We start from the raw sequence: 17,580 nt of genomic DNA on the forward strand, positions 1-17,580 counted from the left end.
TGCTATGAGGATAAAACAAGGCAGTACATGTATATGACATACTGGCCAGGGTTTGGCAGTGGTAAATAGCTCAATAAACGTTCCCTCTGTTATTAATGCTGGGTCAAGTCAGGAAGCTGTAACCATCCCCCATCCCCGGGCCTCGCTGAGAATGACATTCACGAGCCACATACTTCAGAGGATGATCTGTTGGAGCCTGCCTCGCAGCATAGAGGCTTCCAAAAGCCCCTCTGCTCCCTTGATAAGCAGTGACAATTTCAGAAGAAGAGAAGGGACTGACTTTTGGTTTATATCTAGGGGGCTCCTGGGGCAGTTGTACATGCCCAGCTCAGACCCTGTAATCCCAAGGGGAACCCATGGGAGGGAAACCAAAAATGACTCCAGGAAGAAAGGCTTTGGACAAAAGAGACCAGGGTGGAGACTGAGGCAGGGCTGTCTGTCCACCATCTTCTGCATGTACCTTTCAGCTTTTTCTGTGAGCCCCATCCTCACCTGGGTAGTTGCCCAAGCTGCTCACAGCCCATCAATGAAGCAGCCAACAAAGAATTTCTGGGTGCCTCCCAAGCACCAGGCACACACGATATGGTGGACGAGACAGACATGGTCCCTATTCTTAACGAACCTGCAGGCTAGCGGGGAAGACCAGTGGGAAACTGAGGACGATGCATACTTGATTACAAGACTGCGAGTGTGTGAAGTGCTGTGAGTTACGGATGGGGAATGAAGGGAGTTTGTCAGGGAGGGCCCACCTCATCTGCGAGGTCAGGCGAAGTGATCTTCAGGGCGAGACTGAAGGATGACAGAGGCAGCCAAGTTAAAGAAGCAGGTGAAGCGGGGCACCTGGCCAGCTCCGTCAGCAGAGTGTGTGACCCTTGATCTCGGGGTCGTGAGTCGAAGCCCCGCAGTGGGCATGGAGCTCACCAAAAAACAAACAGGTGAAACAAGGCCCCAGAAGCACCTCACCTCCGCCCCCGCAGCCCAGTTCCCTTTCTCCAGAAGTCAGGCGGCAAATGCCAGCACTCCCAGTGCGCGGCCACACCTGTCCTCCTCGGCTCCCTGCCCGGCCCGAGCTCCCCGAGGTCCTCTGGGGAGAGGCCTCGCTGGTTTCTGGTGACCACAGCAGGTTCAGTAATGAGCCCTGCTGCTCCGCTTGCTTCCTCGAGTCAGCATTTCTCCAGCGAGAAGCTAAACTTGACATCATCACTTCGCCCAATTAATCCTGGCAGGTGAGCCACTCCGGGGGCCCAGCTCTGCCCAGCTGAAAGAGGGAGCAGCCGGGCTTGCACCTCGGACGTTTGAGCCCAAACTCTTCAGCTCTGGGAGCCAGACGCAGGGGTAATTGGTGGCCGAGGCCAGCAGGGCCGCGACTCATGTGCAGGCATGCTCCCTCGCGCGCTCTCCCCTCACAGAACCAGCAGCATAGCATAGAAGGGCAAGAGAAGGCGACTGTGCAGGGCAACAGTCGGACATGAGGAGGACAGCAGAGGGCGACATGTGGGGCGATGATATCCCTTAAGGGCACAGTGACCTTGGCCATGTGGCTCAACAATGCAAGGGCTCAAGTTTCTGCGTCTTAAAGTGGTAAAACGGATAGCGCCTTCCACATAGACGTGTTAGAGCCCTGAGTGAGATATTCACAGACAGGAGAGCTTGGCCCCAGCACGGTTGACATTTTGGGCCAGGTAATTCCTCGTTGTGGGAGGGAACCTGCGCACTGTCGGGGCTGGGCAGCATCCCTGGTCTCTGCCCACTGGATGCCGGCAGCACCCACCACTCAGCTGTGGCAAGAAAAACGTTTCCAGACATTGTCAAATGGCCCCCAGGGTTGAGATCAGCCCTAGCTGGTAATAAGTGAGGTAAAGGACATAGCCAGGGCCTGGCACAGAGTCAATGCACAATAAATGGCAGCTAACATCAGACGTGTGCGAGGTAAATGCCCCTCTGGGTCGCCACAGCAGACCCCTCTTTCCAAACACAGGCCAACAGTATAAGGGCCTTGGAGAAACCTGGAACTTTCCAAACGTGGGACGGGTAGATGTGCCAGTGCCGTCACTGGAATGTGCAAACAGAGATTAAGGTGTCCCGGCTGGAGCAATGGGAGGGACCTGTATATCGCGTAGATTGCTGGAACAGGTCCCCTTGCCACACTGCTCAACGGAAAAGGAAAGAAGCTAATTTTATGGTGCGGGTAGCATGTGCGAGACCTGGTGCCAGGGTCTTACATACATCTTGGCCTCTGGATATTGTGGAGAGATGTTATTATTTCCATTTTCAGTGGAAGAACTGAGGCTCAGAGAGGCTAAGGAACTAATTCAAAGTTCCTCAGCAATTACATTTCAGGGTTGGGTCAGAACCTGGGTCTGACTCTCCTCCAAGCCCCTGCTCTTTGCCCACCCAAGCCACTAGAGTGGGACTTCTCACATGCTGACTTAATTTAGGAGTGATTCTGGGGCAGGAACCAGGCTCAGTTGGGAAGAAGGATGGGATTGACTAGCAGTATCTGTTATGGACCCAGGAATAGGAAATGCCATGAGTTTGCCATCACGTACAGGCCCATAATCCAAGATTCAGTGATTCTGTATCTTCCTCTCTGGCATGATCTGGGGACTACACTAGGCTAGGGGTACATCTGGGTTTATTCAGCAAATAAGCAACTGTGCTATATCCTTTCAGCTCATGCTGACAAACAAGTCTTCTTCACAGATGAGGATTTCTACAGAAGGGGCATGTTCTTAGATGATTCCCATGGAAAAGCAAGATATGGGCCCTTATTGAAACCCTTTGTTAATGCTTCATGAATTTTATTTTTGATGAGGAACAGTGTTCTCAAAAAAGAAAAGGGAAACTTACAAGGAATAGGCCATTTTCTTTTAGAGAAAAAAATGTTTATAATATTTCAAAGCATAAAATTTGGGAGATACAATATCCATCCTTCATCCTCTCTTCCCAGTCCAAAACAATCAAGCCCTGGTGGTAAATTGCACAACTAGATGCATAATGAAACCTGCTTACATATGCAAAGAATATTGCAAACACCAGTTTGTCTGTTTCCAGACACTTCAGCTAGGGAAGATGTACTTTCTCACGGCTGAGTCTGGGGCAACCCTGAGGACACAGAGGGCAGAGTCAGAAACTTGAACCAATCATTCCCAACCAGCTAGGCTCAGATCAGGCTCCCTAACTCTGCTCTTAGGCCTTTCCCCACCACCTCTGCCTTGACCTGAGCTGGCACAGATTACAGAAGGCTCACTGCCTTTGTGGTCCTGTTCACAAGCATGGTGTGCCTGCCACAAAGATTTACTGAGTCCCTCTTATGTGCCAAGTCCTGGCAAGCACTGGGAGGCAACCCCTAAACATGTGAACTAGCACATACTGGGTCAGGGAGAGAGCTCATTGGTTCAGTCATTCTCCTCCGTCAGTTTCAAGTGCGCAGGAACATTAATGAGGTTGGAGACTGCCTTTCAAAGTCACATTCCCTCTGCCTGGCATGACATGCTTGCTGGGCTTTCATCACTCTACGTGAGGAGAGAATGCCGCCATGGGGAGAAGGACTATCCACCCCAAACTGTTTCCACCACCTGGCACCTAGCCATGGTTCATTCATTCTTTGAGCTAAACTGAGATCGGCAAACTACAGCCCACAGTCCAAATGCAGCCCATAGCCTGGTTTTGTACAGCCCATAATCTAAGAATGGTATTTACAGTGTTATTTTTTTGTTAAGATTTTATTTTTTAAGTAATCTCTATACCCAACGTGGGGCTCAAACCCACAACCCTAAAATCAAAAATCACATGCTCCACCGACTGAGCCAGGCAGGTGCCCCAGTATTTATAGTTTTAAATGGGGGGAAATCAAAAGAAGAATAATACTCCATGACATGTAAAAATTCTATGAAATTCCATTTTCAGTGTCCCAAACTAAAGGTTTGTTGGCGCACAGCCATGCTCTTTATGTTTTATCTGTGGCCGCACTGAGTAGCTGTGACAGAGACCCACAAAGCCTAAAGTATTTACTATCTGACCCTTTACCAGAGAATGTTTACCGACCCCTGGGCTAAAACATTGCTCCCTCTCTCCTCCTCTAAAATGCAAATACCCACTGGTCTAGCAACTTCTGAGGTCCTTAATGCCTTTGTGAGACCATATGTATCTGGTCACCTCTGGCACTGCAGGGAAGAAGGGTCCCCAGATGCCTAAGAGGGCACCACCTGAACCCCCACAATAACTGATCTGTGCCTCCAGGTGCGCATCTGTCATTTCACACCTCATTTTGGGATTTACCTAAAAGCTGCCTTATGGCCAGTAACTCCATAAGGACAGGGTAACTGATGCCCTCTGACCCCTCCAGGGTAAGCCCAGGTGAGCTTGACACGAGATGTGTTTGGTAAATGTTAGTAGAATGTGTGAGTGAAGAAGCGAGTGAAACCCAGCAAATGTATGTGTGCCAATGTGTGTGAGTCAATAAGCCTAAACAAGAGACTGAATAAATGTATGAATTAATGAATGATTAAGAGCTTGAGGGGCTAGTTGAAAGAAGACATGAATGAGTGTATGACGGAGGGAATTTTTATAAAAATGAGAGCTTAAACAAAGAAATAAGAATATAAGTGAATGTAAGAAGGTGGGATCTATGAGTGAGCGAGTGAGTGCGGCTACGGGGTCTCACAAATGCCACATAAGGAGGATACAGGGCGTCACTGCCAAGTTCTGCTGATCTCGTCACTTTGCCTTGCTTGTTCATGCCCTGCCAGCCATGGGATTTTGAACTTCATCGATGCCCTCCCTTGCTGAGGGTGTGCCCATCCTTTAGTGCTTTAGTATCTGAGGCTTCTGCCAGAAGGACAAAAGCACCTGCACCCTTGGGCTTGGAGCCAGACAGCCATGCCTCTGAGACTGTGGCTTCCCTCCCATATATGGAAAAAAATACACCTTCAGCTGATGCATCCTCAGCCCCATCTCTTCCATGTGCTACAGGTGAACAGGACCTACCCCAAAGGCACAATTCCGGGTGCAAGGGATGGGCAACATGTTGGTTTGGGGTGAAATTCATGCCCAAGGTCATCCTAGCCAGGGAGGAAAACGTGGACTCGAACGTACCCTATCTAAAGCAGGTCCCTGCAGTTACTCTGTTTCCTCTATAGTACATACTTTGTTTTCTCGCTTTTGGTTTGGTGTGTTTTTGTGGTTTCACCTGCTCCCTCACTAGACAGTAAGCTCCATGAGGACAGAGACAGGCACATGGAAATCTCAATAAAGATTTGTTGAAAATGAGTGAAACACTGTCTGGAAAACAAGTAAACCAACCACTTGAACCAGCTACCGGGACATGATTCCCTCTCCCAGTGGTGGGCCTGACCCAACTCTCCTACCACCTGGCACATGGGACCTTCAGCACATCATTTCCTCTCTCTGAGGCTCAGGCAATGAAAGGAAATTATCTTCAGGGTCCTTTCCAGCTCCCACATACTAGGGTTCTAAAGCCAAGGGGAGGGGCCTTCAGATTGTTCAAGATTTCACACAGTTAGCATGAACCTGAGTCCCCTGGCCACAGCACTTTAAAAAAAAAAAACAAAAACAAAAAGTGTGATTATTACATAAGGGACAGCCATTTTATCCGGCCTGTGATGGGGTAAAGTGACATTGGGTGTGGTAACATCTTTGTTTTGGCCAGTGGCCCTCTGAGCGTCATGTGTGACTATCCCAATGTGGTCAGTCCTCTCCTGTTAGAGCCAAAGCCCAGCCTGGCATCCTGCTGCCTGCTTCTCAGGAAGGCCGTAAACGTATGGCCTAGAACCTCCGTGGCTGGGAAACCGCTTCTCAGACATCTCTGCAGAGTTCCGGGAAACCGCACAAACCCTTCCTGGCTCGGCCTGGCAGCTGAGGTACAGGGAGCTAACGAGGGCTTGCGTGAGGGTTCCAGCCCTCCCTGACTCCTGCACCCTGAGACCCCTCCCGCCTTCCCCGCCAGTGTCACTTGGTCCAGCCTCCAAAATACACACACAGCTTCGCATACCAAAGGGAGCTCTAAGAGCGCCAGCTATCAAGTCGGGATTTTTACTTTATTTTACTTTTATTTTTTTAGGTTTATTTATTTAAGTAATCTCTACACCCAGCATGGGGCTCGAACTTACAACCCGGAGATCAAGAGTCACATGCTTTTCCAACTGAGCCAGCCAGGCGCCCCTAACGTCAGGATTTTTAGTTTTGAATCCCAGCTCAGCCTACTTGTGGGCTCTATGGCCTTGGGAAAATGACTTTAATACATTTTTGCCTTGACTTTCTCATCTGTAAAGTGGGAATGGTAATGACAGTAATAGAATTGAGCCCTTTGGTGTGTTGGGAGGATTATATGCGATGACAGAGTGCTCAGGAATGGGGGGCCCCCAGCAAGCATCCTGTAAGTACTAGCCTTCGTGGCTACGTGATTTCCCAAATCTGTTCGGGTATTCCCCATTTTATCTCAGTGAGATTATACACCCCTTAAGGGCGGGGACTGTGCCTTCTTTTCGACCTTACACTTACGTTGCCTCACCTAGGGATCAGAACACTCAGTACCCTTGCTGAGTGGAAGGCATCACACATTCCCAAATCATTGCTCTCCAAATGTGAATGGAGGTCTGCTAGTCAAAACCCACGGGCATGGCACATAGCCTTCTTTTGAGAGAAATGACACCCACCCTTTGTGGAAAACCATTGTTGGGAAAAGAGGCTGAGTTAGGGAACGTCTAGGGAAGGTAAAAAACAAGAAGGAAAACTTCTCCCAAAAATATACCTTGATTGTTTGGTGTTAGCAAATTCTTAACACCAACAGAAGAGAGAACTGGAAGAAGTTTCTTCATAGCTGCCCCAAAGGGTTTAGACACCAGCCTTCTTCATTGAGTGCTGAGGTATTGTTCTAAAGCCTGGGGATACAAATAATACTTTCACAGTTGTTCTAAGGACAGACCAAAATTAGGGATCCCATCCTGAATGCAAGTCTGTGTCTTCATCCCTTTTTAGCAGGTATCATGACACCTGGATAGGCTTTACTCTCTGTTTGCTGTAAAATGCAGTGCCCCGGAAGCTGAGATGCATCAACTGTACAAACAGCCTGGGGCCCTGGGCATGAGTGGTTCACTGAGCAAAGGGAAAAGATAGCAGAGTGCTCGCTCAAAGGGCCTTCAGCCTCCTGAGTACCACAGGCGTGGCTCTCTGGGAGGGGAGGGTGGTCTGCAGTGGCAGCCAATCAAAACTATTTAAATCTAATTTGAGACAAGAGAAGAAGCTTCCCTCTTCTGCAGAATCACAAAGACAACAAGCATGCTATCCAGAAAGGGGCTTAAAGCACTGGCTTGGGAAATGTCACAAGTCCTTTTCACTCATTGTACATCCCTGAGCCTGTCTTTAGAAAGGACTTTGTAGCCACATCCTATCAATCCCATGAGAAGGAAAAATTGTTACATGACCAACCACATCAGAGGGCTTAGTCTCTGCACGGGGTGTTTTCCCAGGTGTCTCCTATGATAGCAATGCAGAAGAGAAAGGCAGACTTTCCACCAAAAAAAGCTATCAGTCTATGAGGGTTCCAGATCCTACACTTTCTAAGATCATAAATCCTTCATTTATTGAGGGGACTTACTTACTCAAAGGGAACAAAGACAACTGTTTTGATAATGTGGTGGAGCAGTGTGCAATTATCTTTTTGCTCTTTTTAAAACTGTCCATTGAGGGGCGGCTGGGTGGCTCAGCTGGTTAAGCCTCTGACTCTTGATGTCAGCTCAGGTCATGATCTCAGAATCATACATTTGAGCCCCATGTCTAGCTCTGTGCTCAGCAGGGAGTCTGCTTGAGATTCTCTCTCTCTCTCCCTCTCCTTCTGCCCCTGCCCCCACTTGCAAGCAAGCGTGCTCTCTCTCTCAAATAAATAAAGATATATTTATTTATTTATTTTCTAAATCCCTAATTCTAAAATTAAAAGACTTTCTAAAAAATGAAAATGTCCATCATGGTTGCAGTGATATCCTTTGAGAAAGTTAAAAAATGTTAAGAGACAACAAACACATGGCAAGAAGTGAACTTTTGGAAGATGCCAAGTGAATTTGACATTGTCCATTGATTTCTGGACTCACTAAATTCTTTAGAAGGGATTTCTAAAATTAATTCTCAGTCCTACTTCAGTTTGCCTCTCCAGCTCTCTCCCCCAAAGTCAGACCCATAAAAATTGCCAAGTCCTTAGAGAAAAAGCTACCAAACCTCACTAAACTAGATGAAGGAATTTAGGAGAGGGCAGGTTCAATAGCTTGCCCAGGGTTACTCCATGAAAGAGTAACAAAGTGGGGAGCCATGCCTGGGAAAATCTGAATGCAGACCCAGAGTTCCTCACAATTATGCTATCTTGTCTCCTGACTGCTTTTGGTCTGCTACTCTCCCCATCCAACTGTCCCTGTGGGCCCATTTTCCTTAGCTCAGGAAAGAACTGTAAGCCCTTCTCTCTTCACCATAGAAAGCCACTTTCTAAGAACTACATGTAGTCTATCAGAAGTGAGTGGAGTATTTCTAAATTTCTAAATATTCAGAGACTGCTCTTCTGTGGGATGCTCTTGTCTGGCAAATGTGAGGGCAGGACCCTGGTGTAGGACAGAGAGATTTCTTATACATACCATCTGCACCATCCTGGTGAGCCCTGGCCTTTGTCATCAATCCTTAAGACCTAGCTCGGCACTTGGTCCTTAGTAGATGCATAACAAGCATCTTCTTTGAATAAGTGCCAGCAAATTTAAGAGGAACTTTGCTTGTTTAAATTTTTATGGCCTTTAATGAAGCCCAGTGAGAGGATTTAATTATAATTATTGCCATGCAGTTACTTCTTAAGTGGACTGTTAGGACTAGGAGGGCAAGGGTTATAATTAAGGTTTGGGTATATCCTGGCCTTTGAACAAGCCCTAATAGTATGCACCCCATCAGACTCTGCTTTGGTGCTAAAACCTGCCTGCAAGGCAGCAGGCTGCTAGGCTCAGGAAAGCATGAGGTAGAAAGTGGAAGGGGGAGTGGTGGGGACAGGGTCACTGTGCCCAACCAAAGGACCCAGCTTAAAGAAGAGGATTTTTGTCTTTGTGGTTTGAGGCATGGGTTGCATTTTCACCTTTGTCCCAAGAAGCCAATGCAGAGCATAGCTAAAGAGAGATGCTAGACCTTACCCTTTTCTAGAATCCTTTGGGTGCATGAGATTAGCCCAATCCAGTGTCAGGAAAGAGACTCCTGAATTCCTGTCCCAAACACATGGTCAGTCTCCCATCACTGAGTCTTCCTCAAAGGGAATCTGGACTATTGTGGGGGCCCTTGTGTCCTAGAAAATGAATATTTCCTTCTTAAATACATCCCAGTGAGATAGGCCTGTCACCATCCTCCTCTCATAAATCTGTCCTGTATGTCTCCCATCTCATCATAGTTACAATGGTGAGGATTTACTGGGTACTTCGTATCAGCCAGACATTGTGCGAAGTACTTTGCATGCATGTTCTGATTGAATTCTCACAAGAATTCTAGGAGGTCGCTATGACTGTCTACTACCCCCTTTTAGAGATGAGGAAACTATGACTCAGAATATTTAAATCTAAGCTTCACACAGCCAATAGGTCATAGTGCCAGAATTCAAACTCACTTCAGACAGCCCACAAGTTCATCCTCTTAGCCATGGCTGCATAGAGTCTCATGGAGTTACAGAAATCCACACAGCCAGTGACTGTTACATAGATAGGGCTGTTCTTGACTAAAGGAGTGGGACTCTGGAGACTCTAAGGCCTTGAACTGACATTATGGGGATCCATGTTGCCTGAATTTCCAAGCATCTATGCAGATATTCCAAGCATCATCTTTTCTCCCAACAGAAGCCATCAGGAAAATAAATTAACCAGGAATGTATCTTCAGCAAACAGGATTAATGAAAAACATTTTACATCTGGTAAACTTAGCTGTTGGCAACCCTTTAGAATAGTATTACAACATTAAAGAAATTTAAAATCTTCCCACTGGTGGCCCAGTTGGTTAAGCATCTGACTCTTAGTTTCAGCTCAGGTCATTATCTCAGGGTCCTAGGATCCAGCCCCACATTGGGCTCCAAGCTCAGCAAAGAGTCTGCTTGAGATTCTCTCTCTCTCTCTCCCTCTGTCCCTCCATCCTTGCATGCTCTCTCTCTCTCTTTCTCTCTCTCTCTCATAAGTAAATAAATACATCTTTTTTTTTTTTAACTCTTCCCACAAAGAAAACCCAGATCCTGACAGGTTTACAGGTGAATTCTTTCACCCTTTGCAAGCTTTTCTAAAGAAAGAAAGAAAAGAAGACATCCCCCAACTCATTTCATGAGCTAATATATCCTTAATATCAAAACCAGAAAACAATGTAAGAAAGGAAAATCTGAACTCTACCTCACTCTTAAACATAGATGCAAAACCCTCAAGTGTGTATTAGCAAACCGAACCCAGGAACATACAAAAATAGGATATGTCATGATTAATGTAGGTTTTTCTTAAGATTGAAAGGTTGATTTAACCTTCCAAAATTAATTGATGTAATTTATCACATTAACAGATTAAAGGAGAAAAACCATGTGACCTTTTTTATACCTATAGAAAAAAAAAGTTTGAAAAAATTCTATATCCATTCCTTATACATATATTTTTAAAATCTTAGCAAACTAGGAATAAATGGGAACTTCCTTAACTTGATAAATGTAATTTATAAAAACCTACAGCAAACATCATACCTAATGGTTCACTGTTAAAGGCATTCCCCTTAAGCTTAGAAAAAGAACAGAATGAATGCCCAATATGTTGTGCTCAACACTGTCCCTCCCAGAGTACCTGGCTAGTATAGTAAGGCAAAAAAAAAGAAGTAAAAGGTTAAGTATTTGAAAGGAAGAAATGTAGCTGTCATTATTTGTGGACAATATTGTCTATACAGAAAACTCAGAAGAATCTGAAAAAAATATATTAGGAATAAATATGACTTTAGCAACAGTCCTGGTTACAAATCAATACAAAAATGTTAATTACATTTCTGTACTCTAAAAAGAAAACAAATAGAAAATATTTTCTTAAAAAGATATCACTTACATGGGCGCTTGGGTGGCTCAGTCGGTTAAGCATCCGACTATTGATCTGCTCAGGTCATGATCTGAGGGTGGTGGGATTGAGCCCTTTGTCGGGCTCCCTGCTCAGTGAGGAGTCTACTTGTCCCTCCCTCCCTGTTCTTCCCTCTCTCTTTCTCTCTCTCTCTCTCAAATAAATAGAATCTTAAAAAAAAAAGATACCATTTATAACAGCAACTAAATTGTTTAAATCTCTAGGAATAAATCCAACAAAAGAGATGCAAGCCCTTTTTGGAAACAATTTATAATATTTTATTGAAAGACATTAGATCTAAAATAAATGAAGAATTTTGCCATACTTTTGAATAGGAAGATCCAATAATCTTAAAGATGATTCCCCTTAGATTTATCTATAAATTCAAATCCCAGTAGGTTGTTTGGAACTCAAAAGGTGATTCTAAAATTCTAATGGAAGAAAAGATAATAGCCAAGATAGTTCTAAAGAAGAAGATGGAATCTGGTTGGGGTGAGGACCTACCCTATCAGATACCAAATTTTATTTCAAAGCTGTAGTAATTAAGATAGCATGGATTTAACATAGGCATCCTATTAAACCAATGGAACATACTGGAGAGCCCAGAAAAAGACATAGCATGGAGACTTGATTTATGGCAGAGCAGGCTTTGCAGATCAGAAGGGAAGGATGAACTATGGCATTGGGCTAATTGGGTATCCTTGTGAAAAAAGATGAAATTGGATTCCTCCCTTGTCAAAAATCAATTCCGGGGCGCCTGGGTGGCTCAGTTGGTTAAGCGACTGCCTTCGGCTCAGGTCATGATCCCAGGGTCCTGGGATCGAGCCCCACATCAGGCTCCCTGCTCCGCGGGAAGCCTGCTTCTCCCTCTCCCACTCCCCCTGCTTGTGTTCCCTCTCTGACTGTGTCTCTCTCTGTCAAAAAAATAAATAAAATCTTTAAAAAAAAAATCAATTCCGGGTGGATTAAAGACTTAAATGTGAAAAGGAAAACTAAAACTTTTAGAAGACTATAGAGAAGTACATCTTTATGACCTTGGGATAAAAAAAAATCATATTCAAGATTTTTTAAAAGTATAAACCACAAGGGAATATATTGTAAATTTGACACTATTAAAAATAAGAACTTCAGTTTATCAAAAGACACCACAGAGTAAAAATACAAGTTACAAAGAATTCATCTCCAAAATATTAGAACTCCATAACTTAAGAAAATAATAAATAACCTGAGGAGAAAAAATAGACAAAGGACATGAACAGGCATTTCATACAAGACACAAGAATGGCCCATACACGTTTGAAAAGAAACTCAAGCTCATTAGTACTCAGAGAAATTAATTTGAAACCATGAGATATCATTTCACACCCACCATAGACAGGTATTAAAAAGCAAGGCATTACCACATGCTGGCGAGATTATGGGATAACAGGAACTGCCATTTGCTGCTGGTGGAAGTGTAAATCGTTACAGCCACACTGGGAAACAATTTGTTATTACCTAATAAAACTGAGCAGGCTCATACCCTATGGCCCATCAATTCTACTCGTGGGTATGTATCGTGGAGAAGCTCTTGCAGGGGGACGGGGGCGCACAGGGGACATATACAAGAATGTTCATAGCAACATCGTTCATAACAGCCCCAAATTGAAAATCACCCAAATGACACATAAATGATAGGATGGTTAAATGGTGGTATATGCATGCAGTGAAATACACACTGGCAGTAAAAATCCACCACAAAACGTAGTATTGAGCCAAAGGTGCAACTCACAGAAGAATATGCTCAACGTGAATCCCATTCATACCGTGTTCAAAAACAGGCAAATTTAAACAACATGTTGTTTAGGGATGTATGCCACAGTGGTAAAATTACATAGAAAAGCACTGGAATGATGAACACCAATTTCAGCACTGTAGTTATAGGAAGGGGGGCAGGGATCTGATTATGGAGGAATATGCAGGAGGCCTGTCAATACAGTATCAATTTCTATTTTTATTGTTTCTTACATTGGATGGTATGTATACAGGTGTTAGTTTTATTATTCTTCTTTCAGTGATACAAAAAATTATATATACTTATCTGTATGCATAATATATTTATCATTTAAAATTTCCATAACAAAGGAAAATAGCAGAGCAGAGATGGGGGCTGGGGGGTCTGCAAAGGTCAGGGGAGGCAGAAAGTGAGTGTGACCTGCTCAGGGAGCTGAGAAAAGACCCAAGGCTGAAGGAAGTGAAGAAGGGAGGGGGAGCAGGGAGCGTAGGAAGGTGAAGCAGAAGCCAGATCACAGGGAATATTCGAGGCTTTGATGACTACCTAGGGGACATAAACTTAGTAGTCTTCACAGATACCTTGCTGACCTATCTGTGTACTTTAGAAGATTTTTTTTTTTTTTTTTTGAGGTAGACCTAAAGGGACCTGCTGCCAACTCATAAATGAGTTCTCTTTCTCAGACAGCGTTTTTACTCACAGGACAAATACACAGCACTGGGTGCCCACTCCTTGCTCATCAGGCTGAGCTGGCTCTGACAGAGACTGAGATGGAAAGAAAGGAGAGCAGGCTGGCAGAAGGAGCCCTGACTCTCTTGGGACCTTGGTTCTGCCAGAGAAGGAAGAAGAAGAACAAAAAATAACACTATTCTATCAGCCTTCAGATCTGTTCCACATTACATGGGGCACTGGACAGGGATGGTAGTCATCATGAATGTAACATATCCATGAGCACAGAAACAGAACGCTGAATTTGGCAGGATGGTTTTTTTCTAGGGTGCACAAACCTGCCTCGTATATAGGACCCCTTTAGCCATATCGAAATATAGAAATGGTAAGTGTTGGGGCACCTGGGTGGCGCAGTTGGTGAAGCGTCCGACTCTTGATTTCGGCTCAGGTCATGATCTCAGGGTCATGAGACTGAGCCCCACATTGGGCTCCATGCTCAGTACAGAGTCTGCTTGAGATTTTCTCTCCCTCCCGCTCATGGTCTGTCTCTGTCTCTCTATCTCTAAAATAAATAAATCTTAAAAAAAAAGGAAATAGTGTTAACCTTGGTGTCCTATAGAAAGGGCTCTGGGGTTCTCACTTCCCAGTGTCCACCTGACCACCCATTTGCCAGCCATCTCTACGAAATCATGTAAACTTCTTATCTGAGTTTCATCATTGGTAAAAATGGGGAGAATGACCATGAATATGGTATAGAAGTTAGCACTGGAATTACAGGGTACAATCACAAACCCTCTTGGAGCTCAAGGCAAGCCTCTCCTGGCAGCGCCCCGAGCACCTTGAACTTCCCCCACCTCAGCACACCTCATGCTCATATAATTATGGATTTAACTGCCTTGTTCGCTGCATTAACCCCAGTGCTAGGACCAGATAAGGTCCACACGCTGCAATTGCTGAATGCGGCTCTTAAGACTCTTTTAATCTGTACAAGGGAATGAGTTTTTAACTTTATAAAGTTGGATAGTCGACTCCAAATTATCCGTAGTGGTGGGTACAGACACTATCACCTAATACCTAATTTTCTGTCTCTAAAATACAGCCCTTCTCCTAACCTTGAGTGAACACTGTAGGTTCGAGGCCCTTGTTAGCTCCTGGGTGTATGGGGATGCAGAAGAACAACGGGCTCCAGAGTAGTTCACGCTCCTTGAGGAAGAGAGTTGCCCTGTGCCCACTAAGTTACCGAAAGCCATGAGCCCTGTGGGAAATAGCTGAGCGCCGTGGTATGGGGGGCGGGGAGACAGCAAACTGAGCTTTTGGAGAGTTGGGGACATTCTCCTCCGGAGGAATAGGGTTGCTTCTTCCCATCCCCCACCACACACCTGGGTCCTGCTTTCAGTTCAGACCGTGCAGGGCTGTTGCATAAAAGAACATAGATGCCCCACCCACCCCATCCCCACCCTGTGCAGCAGCTAATCTCTTTCCAGATGGAAATGAGTAGCATTTATTGAGCTCTGACAGTGTGCTCAATAACTTACATGGATTACTTTCGTTAATCCTCATAACAGCTCTGAGACAACTACCATTACTGCCCCCATTTTACAGATGAGGACATGGAGGACCCACAGAATTGAGTCACTTGCCCCAATCACAAACCCTGGCAAGTGCTAGACCCACATGCCTGAATACTAAGCTAGACCTCCCCTCCAGACTCCCGAGCTGGAGCCACATTCTGCACACCGTGGGTGGCCGCTGGGGAAGGCACTGGGGCCCGCAGAATGTTGCAGCAACGCTGTGCCAGACTCCGTGCCTGCTGCCTCAGCCTCGTTTAACACCTCAAGACCAGGAAACGCCCAGAAGCCACGCAGCTGTGGATTCTTCTGCTACTGATAAAGCTTCTTTTAAATGAGTCATTTCCTTCCAAAAAGAGGAAAAACTGTTTTTACACTGTAGCAGAAATATCCACCCCGCCCTCAAATACGCACCCTCTGTCTGACCCCGCTCAAGCCCCCAGACGCTATGCCAGGAAGCACCAGTTGCTGGAAGACCTCCCATCTGGCTGCATGTCCCTTGTGGCATAGGGACCTGAGGTCACAACTGATCCCCCCACCAGAGGCCCGTTCACTCAGTCTTGTGACAGGAACACACTTGCCTCCTCAGAAGCTGGCCATCGACCTGGTTGTCCCGATTTACCAGGTGGGGCATTCATTTCTGTCTTGTTCTGTCTGTCCTCCTTCCCGGCCAGTTTCTCTCTCCTCTGTCTTTATCTTGCTCTCTTTTCCTATCACTTCATTTGTTCATTTGTTTGTTCATTCATTCATTCATTTGTGCATTCATTCATTCCTTTTCTTTGGGCCTTATTTCTTGAGATTGTGTCCGATCCATAGGTTTCCATTCTTGATTTCTCTCCTATTCAGGTGGCCCTCTGCCATAAGGATCGCTTGCTAGCCCCTGCCCATCAATAAGCTGAACCATCCCTATCCCCTCCTCTGACCAGCCCCAGGGCTTGGGCTGGGTCAAGCTCAGGCTACTTGGATTTTTCTGCCAACTAGATAATATATTCATATCTTTTTAAAGATTTTTATTTATTTATTTGAGAGAGAGAGAGAGAAAATGGGCAGGGAGGAGGGGCAGAGAGAAAGAGAGAGAGATAGAAGCAGACTCCCTGCTGAGCAGGGAGCCCAAAGCAGGGCTCGATCCCAGGAGCCTGAAATCATGACCTGAGCTGAAGGCAGACGCTTAACTGACTGAGCCACCCAGGTACCCCTATATTCGTACTTTTTATCAGTTTTATTGAGCTATAGTCACATACATTTAAGTTCAACCATTTTAAGGATACAGTTCAATGACTTCTGGCAGAAGTATAAAGGCATGTGATGACTACCAAAATCAAGATACAGAACAGTTCCATCACCCCAGAAAGTTTTCTTGTGCCCCTTTGCAATCAGTCAGTCCTCTCCCCTCACCCCTGACCATTGGCAATGCTCCATTTTCTGTTACTACAGTTTGGGCATTTTTAAAAATGTCATATAAATGGCATCACAGAATATGTAGTCTTATGGGGCGCCTGGGTGGCTCAGTCGTTAAGCGTCTGCCTTCAGCTCAGGTCATGATCCCAGGGTCCTGGGATCCAGCCCCGCATCGGGCTCCCTGCTCTGCAGGAAGCCTGCTTCTCCCTCTCCCACTCCCCCTGCTTGTGTTCCCTCTCTCTGTGTGTCTCTCTCTGTCAAATAAATAAAATCTTAAAAAAAAAAAAAAGAATATGTAGTCTTATGTGTCCTGCTTCTTAAGATGATGTTAAGATTTATGCACACCATTGCATGTATTGCCAAGGAGTATTCCACTGTGGTTGTAACATAGTTTGTTCATTCATTCACCAGTTGATTGGCATTTGGGTTATTTCCCGTTTGGGGCTAAATGAATAAAGCCACTGAGAACATTCATGTACGAGTCCTTGTATGGACATATGTTTTCATTTTACTTTGATAACTACTTGTGAGTAGGATTGCTGAGTAGTGTGGTACGTGTATATTTAACTTTATAACAAATGGCCAACTTGTTTTCCAATGTGGTGGCACCATTTTACATTCGACCAGCAGTATGAGTTACAGTTGCTCCACATTCTCACCAACACTTGATGTGGTCAGTCTTTTTAATTCTAGCCATTCTCATAGGTGTGTAGTGGTATCTCATGGTAGTTTTACCTCACATTTTCCTCATAACTGGCTGATGTTGAGCATCTTTTCAAGTGCTTCTTGGCCACTTGATAGAACTTCTTTTGTGGCATCTTTACCCATTTTTGATTGGGTTGTTTGCCATCTTCTATATGGGTTGTAAGAGTTATTCTGATATTTTTTCATCTGCCTTTTCTTCTTCCTTCCTTCCTCTATCCCTCTGGCTCTACTTCTTTCTCCCACTAGGTCCCCGTCCCAGTTCCTGAGATCAGTTGTCCATGATCTCCCCTTCTCTCCCTCCTCCTTTGCCTCTTTCCCCCTTGTCCACACATGTTCTCCCTTCTCCTCCAGGACACCTCAAGACCTGAGA

General features: G+C 45.3%; 1 protein-coding gene across 5 annotated transcripts in view; it reads left to right on the top strand.

The window, feature by feature from the left end:
• SH3RF2 (SH3 domain containing ring finger 2) overlaps window positions 1–17,580 on the top strand; it is a 131,708-nt gene that overhangs the window by 77,179 nt on the left and 36,949 nt on the right. The gene's annotated exons all lie outside the window — the stretch shown is intronic.

This window comes from Mirounga angustirostris, unplaced genomic scaffold (genome assembly GCF_029215605.1).
Source record: "Mirounga angustirostris isolate CCGP_5_RB_7025 unplaced genomic scaffold, mMirAng1.0.hap1 SCAF_7, whole genome shotgun sequence".
Lineage (NCBI taxonomy): Eukaryota > Metazoa > Chordata > Mammalia > Carnivora > Phocidae > Mirounga > Mirounga angustirostris.